At 39.3% G+C, this 15,211-nt stretch overlaps 1 pseudogene; it reads left to right on the forward strand.

Moving 5' to 3' along the window:
• Positions 1 to 422: 422 nt before the first annotated feature.
• On the forward strand, positions 423 to 2,471 carry LOC147849123 (pentatricopeptide repeat-containing protein At4g35850, mitochondrial-like; annotated as a pseudogene).
• Positions 2,472 to 15,211: the final 12,740 nt, after the last annotated feature.

The raw sequence follows: 15,211 nt of genomic DNA on the forward strand, positions 1-15,211 counted from the left end.
CATTTTAGGAGTTGTGGATTTATCAAAACTATTTATTAATATTGTCTACATTTCTTGAGTTGTGAATATAAGGATGTTAATGAGCATTAAATTCATAGATGATGGCACTAAGGATTACAATGTTACCTCTTATACTTAAAACATTTTCAATTTTAATCTGCATAAATCTACAACACAACTCATGGGTTGTCTAACATCCATGTTCATATACAGTACTATGTATGGTTGTTTGAACAACCATATTTATATCATTATCAGAGCTCCTTGATATAGAATTAGTGTAAGATGGGTTGTCAAATGAATTAAAGAATTCTCCTACTTATTAAGAGGCATGCTATGCTGGTTTATGCTGTTTTGCAACATGTTTGAAGTGGTGAAATCTGATACTTATATCATATTAATTGCTCATTTTGGAATTCCAAATGGTAGATGCTTATACTTGTGAATGTTTAGTAGGTGGTACGAATCTATATCAGTGTACTGGAAGCGTAGGAAGAGTGCAATTTTATTCGTCTGTAGTTTTAGCTGATTATGAAAGAAGAAATTATGCAAGAGATGTAAATCAATATGTCGATGTTTTGTACAATCTAAATAATTTCAACAGGTATTTCTGACCGTTGATTCTTCTTCATGGCTTTTGTGATAGCAGTGATCCATCAAATGTATCTGTCTCACATGATACATAATCACATGCTTTTGTAGGCCATTTTTGTTGCGTGATGTTTATGACAACATGATCCTTGATGGCATTCAACCAATTTCAGATACATTTGCACCACTCTTTGTTGGATGTATGAAAGGTGGCCGTCTACAGGACGCCTTTTACTTTTACAATGAGATGAAATGCATGGGCTATATCCCTGATGTAAGTTTATGGATTCATAATGGTTTTAATGGGCATTTGGTAATAGACGAGATTTTATGGAGTTGGTTTCAGAATCAAACTTTTATAAAATTTTAGACGTAGTAGAATAATTGAGGATGAGGTTTGTACAATGAATATAAAATGTAAATGTTTTTTTAGGATTTGACATTCAATTGCTTGATTGCAACATGTGGTAGATGCTGCCAACAACGCCGTGCTTTTTAGGTTCATCCTTTACATGGTGTAGCTGTTCATTGCCATTACGCTGTAAACTTAATTTTATTGAGTCTTTTCATTCCCAGATACTGACATCTCATTTGGAATTTCATTTTGCATCTGGCAGAACGAAAGAGAGTTATGTCCAGGAAACTTATACGAATGCATCCAATGTAATGAGAAATAAATCATTCCAGATATATCGGGTCATTAAAGTCCAATTCCCAAGGAAATTTGCTAGTACATATCTGAGTAGTGGGTCATTAATTTGGCCAAGATGTGAGTCTTTACATCTATGATAGATCCAGGAAATTCTTGTTAAGCATTTTCCATTTTTGAATAGTATTTAAAGCTTAACATGGAAGGTAAGTTGATTGACTTAAATATTCTACATCAATGGGAATGTTTTGACCAAGATGTTTACTCCATCTATGATAGATCCTGGATGTTCTCGTTAAATATTTTGCAATAATGTACGATTTTTGCTCAAATTGCGAGAAGAGTTGAGTTTCATGGCTTTATTTGTAGAGTGTGTGTATGTGGCATGGGCTCACCTCAACCTTTTATTTATTCAGAATAAAAAGCAACTTTATTATCTTTGTCTGCTAAGGTTGTAGAGGAGATGTTGCATTTTGGCTTGCGTCCAAAATTGAAAACATTAACAACACTTCTAGGAGCATGTAGGGCAGTATGTTTGCCAAAAGAAGTGTGAGTATATAGAAGTTTGTTCAGGAATAACTACCATTACATATGCATAAAGAACAATTGTTCCTAAGTTTTCAGGGCAAGAGTTGTGCAAAGGATTATAGAATTTGGACTTGCGCTAAACAAGTATTGCTATGCTGCACTCATAGCAACAGAGAAAAATCAACAAGTGAAGAAAAAAGACACATTTGATAAGGTTAGATACTAAGCGTGTTGAGTTGCTGTTCCTATTGATGAGGCTCACTGTATCTGACTTCTCACATAGTTTTTATCCTTCAAAGATCCTTGATATACTAAGGCAGGCAAGAAGCTGGTCTGGTCTAGACATGTTTGGAGGTGGACGAGATGGAGGGGATATAATTGATGAGACTGACGAGTATATTTATGGTTTGCCCAACATTGATTTTGTACCCAGCCGTGCAAATATTGTTGATCGGCGCTTGACGGTATATCATGCATGTGCAGACCTCAAAAATACTTCTGTAAGTGTATGTTGATATCTATTGTGACTTTTAATCATCGTCCACCATGGTTTGGAATCATTGAAATTGACAAAATCGAGTTAATGGATCAAGACAATTTTCATAAAAAATGCAATCATGTAGTACCTCCATTTGGATGAACGCATATATCTTTTGTTTTGTTCTGAAAGAGATTAATGACATCATAGATCAAGATATGGCCCATGGGGAGCCTAGCTTGTCAACTTTGTGCGCATAATCAAAAATGGTATTTTTGCACATATTGATATTTAATATAAAATTTTCCATCACAGTTTAGAAATTTGTGTAGATGCATATGGAAATGGATGATAGTTCTGTACTAGATACTTGATGATATGTTGACTGTTTGTATGCAGGCCCTGAGGAGTGTTGTACAAATGCTGAAAGAAGATAGCTTTCAGCCAGATCTTTTTTGTGTTGCTCAAATCCTAAGGTATGGAATACATCATATACATTTATTATTTCTTATAGTTTTTTAAAACTATGTAAGTGCAATTTCTTCTGGTTACATAGGTATTGGTTGTGGAATCTAAGTTGAACCTAGAAATGTATCCTAGAAAAGGCACTCCCAAGATTGTTAACTTGCTACATCACTTCTAGGCTCTTTGTTTTTGACATGTATCTACACCCTCCACAACTTTACCTTTCAGATTAATATGCCATATCTCAATTGGTCCTGCCAAACATATAATTGCCTAGGTTTGAATTATCTACATATTTCCATAAGTTCACCTTTTGGATGTAATATGTATATGTTGAGTGGTTCTTTTACACATGAAATTGCTTGAAGGATAATTATAATCACTATAAAACCTTGTAATGCTATACCTTGGATGTGTATCTACTAAAACTTCTATACAACGATGACAGTAGTAAATGTAGGAATACCTAGAGATTTCTTGCAAAAGCTTTGGTGGAGAAATAGCTTAAGTCTCCTTAAAGTTCTTCATGATGAAATTGCATTTGTGTGGATAAAGTTCAACTATTTCTTCTCCTTAAATTTTGTTCACCATCTTGTGTTGATATTAACAAATTTATAACATTGTGATTACTTGGAATTTACTTAGTGGGATTGCCATAACGCTTACCTCTCCAAAAGGGGCCTTTCTTTCTAATGTGTATGAACATTAGTGAGGATCTTTGTGTTGGCCTTTATGTCTTTTACTTCCTAAAGTCCTATAGTGTCATAATATCTTAATCATGAAAATGTTAAGAAAACGTTTAATTGCACTCTTGCAATGGGAAGTTAAGAAAATGTTTGCGTAATGTCTCTTCAGTTTCCCATGTGTTGTCTTCTTCCAATCTATCCTTCCACTTAACGTTATAGCGATGAACAACTTTTGACCTTAGGTTTCTAGACCTATGGTCGAGGATTTTCTCAGGTTCATGTGGAGCAAAGTGATCATCCTCTAATGTTGATAAATTAGACGGTGTTAAAAAATTATCATCATAACCAATCGCCTCCTTTAATCGACTCATGTGGAATATGGGATGAACCATCAGATTGGAAGGCAAATCCAAACGATAAGCATTGGGATCTATACGTTTTAAAACTTTATATGGTCCACAATACCTTGGAGCTAATTTTGCACACGGTCATGTTCTCAATGTTGTTGAGTCCTTAGGAACCCATAGAAAAACTTGTTGTCCTACGTGAAATTCCCTCGGTTTTCTTTCATGATTCGCAGAAAAGACATTTTTGTCCTGTGCCATCTTAAGGCTTTCTTCTACCAATTTACGTGCTTCAAGCATATCAGACAGAAAATACTTTGTACTATCCAAAGTATGCGAATCAAACGAAACATCAATAGGAGGACGTGGCGTATAACCATACATCAACATGAACGGACTGTATTTTGTTGATATGCTTAGTGCTGTTGTAGGCAAATTCCACCATAGGAAGGTAAGTCTCACATAATGAGGGTTTTTGCGCTACATATGCTCTCAACATATCCTCTAATATCTGATTCACTCTCTCAGTCTGCCCATCTAACTAAGGATGATCAAAAGAACTGCGACTCAAGGTTGTTTGTAGTTTCTTCATAACTTCTGACCAAAATGTACTTGTAAACTTGGAGTCTCGATCACTTACAATCTCCATCGGTAGATCATATAAGCTATAAAGATGTTTAATAAACTTAATAGCCAATTGCTTTGCGGTAATTGTGGATTTTGTTGGAATGAATCTTGCCATTTTGGTAAGACGATCAACAATCACCCAAATGGCATTATTTCCCTCAACGGAACGAGGTAATCCAACTATGAAATCCATGGATATACTTTGCCAGTTTTCAGCTAGAATATCGAGAGGTTGCAATAAGCCAGTTTTTTTCTGTCGCTCAGCCTTAATGACCTGACATTGTGGACAACGAATGACATAGGACTCTACCTCAGGTTTCATTTTTGGCCAGAAAAACCTAGCTTTAATCAAAGCTAATGTTCATTGCACACCTAGATGTCCATCAGAAGGGGCATCATGACACTCATACAAAATTTTATTCTTGATGTCCTTACTATTGCGGTACAATAACCCATTTGCAACATAGTAAAGGTTCTTCGAGGTAGAAGTGGTTCCATGATCGACGTCAATACCTGTTTAAGCTCTCTTCCAGAACTTCGAAAATGTTCTGTCATCAAGGTATTTTTGTTTACCCCGGATCAAATCATATAAGTCGTCATTAAATTCCACGAAACTTAGGGCATTAATTTCTGGAATACGACTCAGGGCATCGACAACGGAATTCAAATCCCCTTTTCCATATCTAATTTCGAAATCAAAGTCTTGCATCAACTCTGTCCATCTTGCCTTTTGACCCTCAAAATTCTTTTGAGAGAGGAAGTATTGCAAGGATTTGTGATCTGTTAAAACAGTAAATTTACTACCATATAAATAATGTCGCCATTTCTTTAAGGCGTAAATAATAGCAAATAATTCTTTTTCTTGAACCGAGTAATTTCTTTGGGCCGAATCCAATTTTTTGCTTTCAAAAGCAATCGGTCCCCCAATTTGAAATAATGCAGCCCCAATAGCATAATCACTTGCATCCGTCTCAACTTCGAATGTTTGATTTGGATCAGATATAGGTAAAGTAGGTGCATTCACAATTAATGACTTCAATTTATTGAAGGTTTCTTCAAGAGAGACATTCCACTCAATAGGTTTAGTGGACTTTCTTGTAATACCCTTCAATAGGTCCGTAGGTGTAGCGTAGGATGAATAGTTTTGAAGAGATATTCTTAGGAATCCAACAAATCCTAAGAAAGATCGTAGCTCCTTAACATTTGAAGGCTGTGACCAATTTAATACTGCTTCCATCTTAGATTTATCAAAAGACACACCCGACCTAGATATGTGGTGTCCAAGATACGTAATCTCCTTTTGAAAGAAATCACAGTTAGCTAGTTTGGGAAATAGCTTGTATTCATGAAGATTGTCCAAAACTATTCAGACATGACGCATATGATCCTCAAATGTATTACTATATACCATGATATCACCAAGTTGATCTCTGAATATATCATTCATCAATTGCTAGAATGTGGCTGGAGCATCGGTTAACCCAAATGGTAGAACCCGAAACTCATAATGACCATAACGAGTTCAGAAAGTTGTTTTGGAAACATCTTCTTCCGAAACCCTGATCTGATGATAGCCAGTGCACAAGTCTATCTTAGTAAAATATCTTGCACTTTGGAGTCTATCTATCAAGTCATCATAACGAGGCAAAGGGTAGGAATTGCGAATGGTGAGTTTATTCAAACTTTTGTAATTCACATGCATTCGCCATGTTCCATCCTTCTTCTTGGCTAAGATGACAGGAGCTCCCCATGGCGATTTACTGTACCGGATGTGTCCCATCCTCAAGTATTCCTTGATTTGTCGGGCAATTTCATCCTCTTCGGTTCAACTCAACCGATATGGGGTTATGCTCACAGGTTTAGCGCATGGAACCAAGTTTATCTTATGATCTATAGGCCGAGAAGGAGGTAGTCCTTGAGGTAACTTATCCGGGAATATCTCCTTAAAATTCAACAAGATGTCACGTAGAGCATCTTTCTCAAAATTGTCCAATGAACTCTTATCTACAAATTGATACGGAGGATCATTGGGCTCTAATATACATGCATAAAATTGTGCATCGACGTTTTGATCATAAGCATAAAGATGATTAACAGACATTAAATTGTTTATCACAATCCCATGAATAAAAACTTGTTGGTTGTTATTTCCTTCAAAAGAAATAGTATGATTTGGCAAATCGATATAAAGACTATGTCTATTATAAAACCATATGTAACGAAGAACTACATCTACCGTTCGTAAATGCATTACATGAAAAGTCAACTTTTCAATGTAGTTATTTATTATTAGGGGTACACCATGTGCAATTAATGAATGCCTTTGGACATGGCCTCCCGCAATAAGGACTTTGTAGTCGGGGTCACTTTTGGTTGTTTTTATTCGTAATATCTGAACCATATTAGAGTCAAGAAAATTATGAGTGCTACCATAGTCAAATAGTATAGTTACACTTTGATTGTGGATAGTCCCATAAGTTTTAAGTAAATCGTGTGGTCCGAGAATATTTTTTTGTAATGCAATAGAACTAACGGAATTCAAATAATTCAAGAACATACTTGGATTATTGGAAGTTGATGGCTTTCTTTGCAGATTGTTGGAGTTACCACTCTTCTTTCTCCACCTACACTCGTTGGCTTTATGCCCAAGCTTCTTACAAAAGTTGCAGATTATTACCCGTCTTTTCGCATTGTCGCCTTGACCTATCAGAGAAGGTTGGTATCTACGTTTGTCGCTTTCTCCTTCTGACTCTTTTAGTTGGTAACGAGGTTTTGTGTCAAACAGAATGCGGGCACGTTCCATCGCTTCTCCCAAGGTCTTGGGTTGATGAGTATGGATCTTATAATGAAAATCTTTATTATGAAAACTATTAATATATAATCCTATCTATATTTCCTCATTAGATGCCGACAAAAGTCCATGCTTTGTTATTAACTTGAGGAAATACTGATTGAATTGGTCAATAGTCCTGCCCTTATCTGACAAGTGACACATATCTTGTATCACTTAAGAAGTTGTCTTGGAACGGACAAATTCCATCCTGAGAGTCTTTTCAAATGCCTCCCACGTTCCTGGTTTTCTATCCAACCGCTCCCACCATGAGTTTGCAGCACCGATCATCTCATGAACCGCCATATCGATCTTTATAGAGACATTCTCAATATTCTCGAGGCGAAAGTGAGCATTCCATCGGTTTATCCAACTGCTCACAAACTCGTGGTTGCATTGCTTATCCCTTCCTGAGAACTATTGAGGAGTAAATGAAGCTTTCTTCGTATTGCTTGATGTGGAAGCATGTGCCTTTAACTCCAAAATTTGTTGTTGAAGGTTTTCATTTCAAATTGATGCCTATTGGCATCAAGAAGCCCTTCAAGTTTGGAGGAAAACGCAGTTGTGACCATTGTCATTGACTTGACAATATCATCTTGCATTTTGCGGAAATCATCCCTCGTGACAAATTTGATATCATCGTTAATATCCTTGTCACGAACCGGAGATATTGGTCGGTTGTCCTCATCTCGTATAGGAGAAATTGGATGACCTTGACGGGTGGGAGATGTGGGATGTGTCGAAAAACTATGATGATTGGGAGATGTGTGATGTGCGGAATTACGAGAGGAGGAAAGAAATAAGGAGAATTGAGAGAGGAAAGAAATAAGTATACTAAAGTCTAAAGTACTAAAGTGTATTATAAAAGACTTTAGGATTTAGATGAGTAACTGAAGAGTGATAGATAATGAGAGAGTGGGAATACTTATATACCCAATTTTCTTAAGTCGGCGAGTAAAAAACATTCCCCCTAGATATATCCAATTTAGGCATTTATCCCTTTTTTATCTATAGGAATTTAAAAAACATTCCCCCTAGATATGTCCAATTTAGGCATTTATCCCTTTTTTATCTATAGGAATTTCTAAATTAGACATTAGGAGCAATACCTTCCCTTTTAAGAAGTCGGTGAGTACTAGTCGGTGACCAACTCTCTAAGGTTACTTTCTTGAATGCTTCCAAACTAGGAAATTCTCCTTTTTTAGTTATGAAAATTTTCTAGTTTAGATTTTAGAGATAAACATCCCCTTTTTGGAAGTCAGTGGGGATAGTAGGCAACTTCCTTGAGAATCACTATAGTCTGTACTAACCAAAAGATGATGATGATCATCCAAATAATGATGATCTCTTCACTCATCATCCCAATATTCCTCTTGAGAATCATTGTACTAACAAAATAGTGATGATGGTCATCCCAATAATGATGATCTATTCACTCATCATAGCCTTATTCCTCCCATCCATCTCATACTCATGATCCCTCTCAACATTGATTTCTTCTCTTATCTCTCTCCTTCGTATCGATTGATAAATGATGATGATCTTATCCATATAATTATATTATCATCCTTTTAATCAACTGTATAATCATCCCTATAATCCACCCATTAACGTTAATGATCTATGGAGAGCTTCGTCTGAACCACTCATGGGGTCCCCCTTAACCAAGGAGAGTCTCCCCAATTTATAGGACCTAGGCCATGTAATGACATCTACCTGACCAATCATGTGCGGGGTACCCTATGACACACATTAGGTCAGTCCAATAAAGTCGACGACTTAGATATTACAGTATGATAGCCCCCTAATAAGCACGTCTAAACCAATTCAGAACATTACAAGGTAGATGGCTATGTTAACAAAGGGTCGCATACAATGGTTGTTTGGTGGTCCCTGCATTGGTCTTCTTCAAGTTGTAGCGTGGTTTGATTGTACAACTAGAATGTGTAAGTGTATTTACAAATAAGTGTGTGAAATTTTATGTCCAATAAATGGTTGTGTAGTTGTAACACGTTCGCGTTCAGAAGTGGAAGGATCGCGCAAAAATGGAACGATAAGGAATATTCCTTCTAATTTTGGGGTTTAGGTACTCTATTCACAAAACATAATGATACCAGTATCACATGTTCTCAAAATACCATTGGAAAACCTCAAAAATTCATCATTTCGTAAACTTGAAAAAACGCTAAAATTATGCTATAATCGAAATGGTACAATGTTCACTATCACTAAGAAGTCAAGAAGTAATGTATTTTATAACAAACAATGTTTGTACAAAGCAATAATATTTCTAAACATAACTTTTACATCTTTCAAGTATTACAAACGACACTCTATTACAATAGATACCAAAATTACATTGACGAGTGCAACATTTACAAAAATCACTTGTATCATGATCCAGAGTTGCGACTATAACTAATATACAATGCGGATTGTTCCTCGTCATCTAAGGATGTACCTATTAAGGCATTGTCTTCATCTAAAACTAGATGTTGACATTCCATGTTATGGACGATCTTATTTGCCTTCGACTTGAGACCCCTTGTAGAATAGGTAATTTCTCCTTGATGATATCTATTGTAGACTTCCTGAGATGTCCAAGTTTTGTTAGTGTGAAGTCGTAAACAATAATATCTACGTCACCAATGTCTAGGCATGAACTGCTACGAATATTTCTTTTCCTCTTTCTATTCCCCCTTGACCGTGGACATTCCATCATCTCTAATGCATACTTGCCAGTAAAGGCATTTTTGCTTCTAGTGTTGTACCAATGCATCTTTATAGATTGGATTTGGCTTTGGTTCTCATGCATCACCACATCTAAAACCTTACCAATCCCTAATTGAGGTCCCAACTCATTATCATCACTAGGTGTAGCAATTAATATACCCACCTTCAATTCTTGCAAGTTTCCTTGCCACCTCGTTTCCGTTATTTTCGTCAGCTTGGGTCCAGCATATATGTCCCTTTGTGGTGGATGGAACAAGCTATCATTAATCGCATTAGGTGCAAGAGGAGAAGTCTGAGAATTACGATGTCGTGAAGATTTTCGGCAATAGTGTGAAAATCCCATAAAACGTACAAAATCGAGTATGAATCACATAATACAATAATTGTGAAGATAACATTTTAAATAAATTTAATATCTAAGTACAAAATGATGGAGGTTTCGAATGCACTTTATTACACGAGAAACAGACAACTAAATGCCAAGATATGAGGGTATAAAGTTTGTGAAAGGAAAAGAGAAAATTGTGAGATATCCCACATAGGCACGACAAATACGGCTCTCATCATATATAAGGTAGAGCAAAAGATATTATCTTTGTGTTTATGTGTGGAGCATAGAGAGTTCAAGGTAACTTGAACTAAGAGTGGAGGTGGGCTAGCTACTCGTAAAGGGTTTTGGCCAACCAAAACCGGACCGACGATGGAGCCGGTGATCCGGCGACGGCGAGGCACCAGTAACCGACGACATCTGGCGGCAACCGGCGACGGCATCCGACGAACCGGCGTCCGGTGACTAGATAAATAAATATATAAATATATATACATATATACATATACAAGGAGGGCAAGTAAAGATTCAAACCTTGCACCTCCAAGTTAAGAGTCAATTGGCTTACCATTAAGCCATGCCATTTAGTTGAATTTATATTTCTATCATTGTACTTTTATGTGTAAATTCTCATACATGAGAGCTAAAATGAGTGACATGGTTATCATGCACCACATGTAATACATAAGCGCCAAATGGCAAGCATGCATTTTATGCATGTCTTGTACCCTTACATGCATCATATGCATGAGAGCATCTATAAAAGAAGGGGGAGGAAAAAAAACGCGTTTTTTTTTGTTATGAAATTAAGAGGAAGAAATTCGTTATCAAATTGATCGTGTAACTTGTTTCTTAAATCCAAAGATAAAAGTTCAATCAATCTCTCTCAATCGTTTAATCTCAAATTGTCTCTTTCCCAATCTATCCTAAGTACTTTCTCGCCAAAGCTTGCGCCAAAGCTTGTACCGACTTTGAATCCTTCCGGTTCAGAACCCCGGCGGTTCTGCCTCACGATCCGCGCGTAGTGACGGATCTTCATGACATAATTAAGTGGTGAACCCGACGTGAAAGAGGCGGTAGGAAGGATCAAGTCAAGATTAATACTTGGAGATGGCGTCCTCAAGCAACCAAGCGGGAGAGCTCGAAAGGATGATGTTAATCGTCGAGCAAATGATGAGATCTCGGGACAACGACGCGAGCGTGGAGAAGGCTGTCGATCGTGTCGTAGAGCTCGAGGGCCAATTCGATGGAAGGAATGTTACGAAGTTCCTTGATGCATATAGAAGGGAGATGAATCAGAGGGACGTGTCCGAGGCACGTCAAATCGTAAGCTTCAAGAGAGTTGTCGCCAACAACATCCAAATACGCGTCATCGAGCTTCAAGAAGGTAAGACAACATGGTTCGAGTTCGAGAAAACGATACTAGCGGAGTTTGTGACTGAAGACTCAACGAGGATGACTCGACATGCCCTGATGAAGTGGATAGAGAAGAAGAATAAGAAGATGAGCATCTCGAGGGTGTACGACGAATTTGACCAGATGTTTAGTCGTCTCCCCAATACGGACCAAGTGTTGCTTGAAGAGGATAAGACTTTGTACTTCTTGAAGGCCGTGGACACAAAGGATAGACGGGAGTTGGGGACTCTTCTCGAAGATGATACCCAAGCAAATGGGCTCGTAGCGGACTGGATCGCGGTGAAGTGGGCATGCAATAGGCTCGACAAGCGTCGCCAATGGGTTGATGACATCGACTTGACGGGATCGACTACCACGGAGAAAGCAAGACCGCCGAAAGTAGCTGAGCCGCCAAGTCAAAGTAACATGGAAGAAAAGAAGATTGATGACGACATCATTGAAGAGCTAGCGAAGAAGTTCGAGAAGGTCACGCTAGCCAACATGAATCGTTGGGGCCCTAAAGGAAAAGAACCCTTTAGATGCGTGTGGTGCGATAGCATGGACCACATGAGAAGGGATTGTGCGAGCCTTCGAGAGGCGATTCGACAAAATATCGTATACATAGAGGACAACATGATCTGCTCAAGCGAGACTAGAAGACCCCTACGGGTGAATTTCGGAAGAGGAGGAATGAAGAAATCTATGGAGGATGCCGATGCGACTCATGTGGATGCGATGCACTATGCTGCGTCGGCCGGAATAAGAGTCGGGAAAGACAAGACAGAAGCTGCTAGAGCGGGAGCAAAGTTTTGGACTTCCGTTCTCGAATATGAGAAGAAGGGAAAAGTCACATCGAACGAGGTAGAGCTTGCGGACCGAAGCGTGCAAAGCATAACCGGGTGGTCGGATCCGGTGGATGACAACACCATACTCGCAGAGGTGATGTGCGACAACCACGAGGTGTTCGTCGAAGAAAAGAGAAAGAGAATAGAAGAGCAAGGCCCATAAAAAAGATATGAAACAAGGAACGCGAAAAAGAAGGACGATGCGGAGACGAGTCGACCTTTACAAACGGAGGAACGAGAATCAAGCCGAAAAGGGGAGCCGAGCATACGAGTTGAAGAAACGGTTCGGCCCGTGAAGGTTGGTGTCGAAGACCCCGCTTGGAGGACAAGGACTATACCTACCTATAAGCTAAGGTCGGACATAGAGCAGATGACGGACCTAAAGAAGATTCTCGAAGAACGAGTTCTTGATAGCCACGTAACTTTGTCCTTGAGGGAATTGCTTGGCATTACGAAGAAGGAGTTCCATGACACGATTGTGGACCTTGTAAAGAGAAAGAGACAACAATCGGATGAGGAAGAAGAGAAGCAGCAAAAAGAAAAAACGAATGCCATAACGATGGCAAGAGACGAAGTCGATGAAGATATGGTGGACATCCACTATACTCGACCTCATTGGGCACGAGCGACAACGGAGACGCCGGTGAAGATCGGGGAGAAGAAAGAGACCGTGGTAGCCTTGATCGACCACGGCTCGGAGATCAACCTCATGTCAACCAACTTCTACAAAAAAGGAAGATGGCCAATCAATACAAACCACGGATGGAATATTCGCGCGGCAACAAAGTCTACGGAGGACTTGTACGGAGCTTGTCCCAATATCAAAGTCACAATCGGGGATGTGGAGATGGATCAACACTTCTTCGTACAAGAATCGACGTTGCATCCTGTCATCCTAGGGCAACCTTATATCACATCATCTCGGATGGAGACCAAAGTGTTCGATAATGGATCAGCCTTCACACGAATAAAGAGTCTTGACAACCAAAGATTGGTCCAATTCCTAACGGTGCGAGCCAATCATGAAAGGAATCGAGATAGTCTCGGAGGTGAATCCTTGGATTTTTAGAGCGGACTATTGAAGCATGGGGTACAAATAGTCTGAGCAATCACAAGACCCCACAAGAAAGAAGAGTGTGTGGATTGCGAGGAGAAGCAACATGTGTCACACCTAGTGGCGCATGTAAACTAGTACTACCCGACAAGAAGCACAAGCACCGGATACAAGAATTCGAGAAGATGCTGAAAGAAGAAAACATAATAGAAGAAGGAGAGTTCGTGACTCATATTATGGAAGAAACCTCATTTAACGACACCATCGGTGAAATCGAGGACGTCGTGGACTTGAGCTATCTTCACAACCAATGCGTGATTTCGGTTAACTCCGTCAACATGTACGCTATCATCGATGAATACCGTCGTGGCATCTCGATGAAGGAAGCTGACATCAACATGAAATATAAAACGGTGGATAAGAAGATCAAGCCAGTTGCGGTTCCGCTACCAGAAGATAGCTGGCAAAAGATGAAGGAAGTCGCTAACGATCCAAGCTTAAGAGATCCGAAGAAGATAGACATGTCTTCACCAAAGAGACGAAGGGGAAGCTACGAGTTGGAAAGGAGGATTTCCTTCTCCCTGAAGAGGAGCGAATGTTTCGTGATATGCTTGAGAGACATGGGAAGGCTTTCGCATTCTTCCCATGAGAAATCGGATGCACCGACCCAAAGGTTATAGAGCCGATGGTGATCTTCACGGTGCCTCATGTGCCTTGGAATTTGAAACCGATATCGGTTCCGAGAGCACACCTTCCGAAGTTGATCGAGCTCTTAAAGGAGAAGGTGAGTATCGGAATTCTAGAACCGTCGAATGCTCCTTATTCCAATAGGTGGTTCATGGTGCAGAAGAAGAATGGATCATTGCAATTCATCCAAGATCTTCAACCCGTCAACAAGGTGACAATTCGAAATGCCGGAATCGGTCCGAGCATGGACGAATTTGCCGAAGCGTTTGCGGTACTCCGGATATGACCAATTCCAATTGGCGATCGACAGTCGGGACATTACAACCATGAGGACTCCGATCGAACTTGTGCGGATGTGTACCTTACCCCAAGGCGCAACGAACTCGGTGGCTCATATGGTGAATGCCATGAATAAAGTCTTGAAGGATTGCATCCCAGACATCACGATGCCATTCTTGGATGATATTCCGATAAAAGGATGTTCGGATGAGGAGAAAGATGAATCAAAAGATAAGGAAGGTTGTAGAAAGTTCGTTGCGGATCATATGAAAGATTGCGAGAAGGTGCTTCAAAGGCTCGAAGATGCGAATTTGACATTTTCGGGAGAAAAATCCGCATTCGGGCAACCGGAGATCTTGGTGGTAGGTCACTTGTGTGGAGCATACGGCCGGAATCCCTCGCCATCCAAAGTGAATGCAATCCAAGACATGAAAGAAGAATGCGAAAACCAAACGGAGGTTCGAAGGTTCCTTGGAGCGTGCGTGTTTTATCATATATGGATTCCTCACTACGCTCATGTCGCCGAACCGTTATATGGACTACTAAAGAAAAGAATGAAGTTCGAATGGCGAGATGAGCACACAAATGCGATGCGAAGATTAAAGAAACTGCTTCTTGAAGCTCCGGCAGTAAGTAAGGCCAACTATACCAAAGGGAAACCAATTTACGTTGTCGTAGTGTATTTTGTACAC

Source organism: Azolla caroliniana, unplaced genomic scaffold, assembly GCF_043228905.1.
Source record: "Azolla caroliniana isolate FFs.n. ecotype wild unplaced genomic scaffold, voAzoCaro1.0.p SCAF_123, whole genome shotgun sequence".
NCBI classification, from domain to species: domain Eukaryota; kingdom Viridiplantae; phylum Streptophyta; class Polypodiopsida; order Salviniales; family Salviniaceae; genus Azolla; species Azolla caroliniana.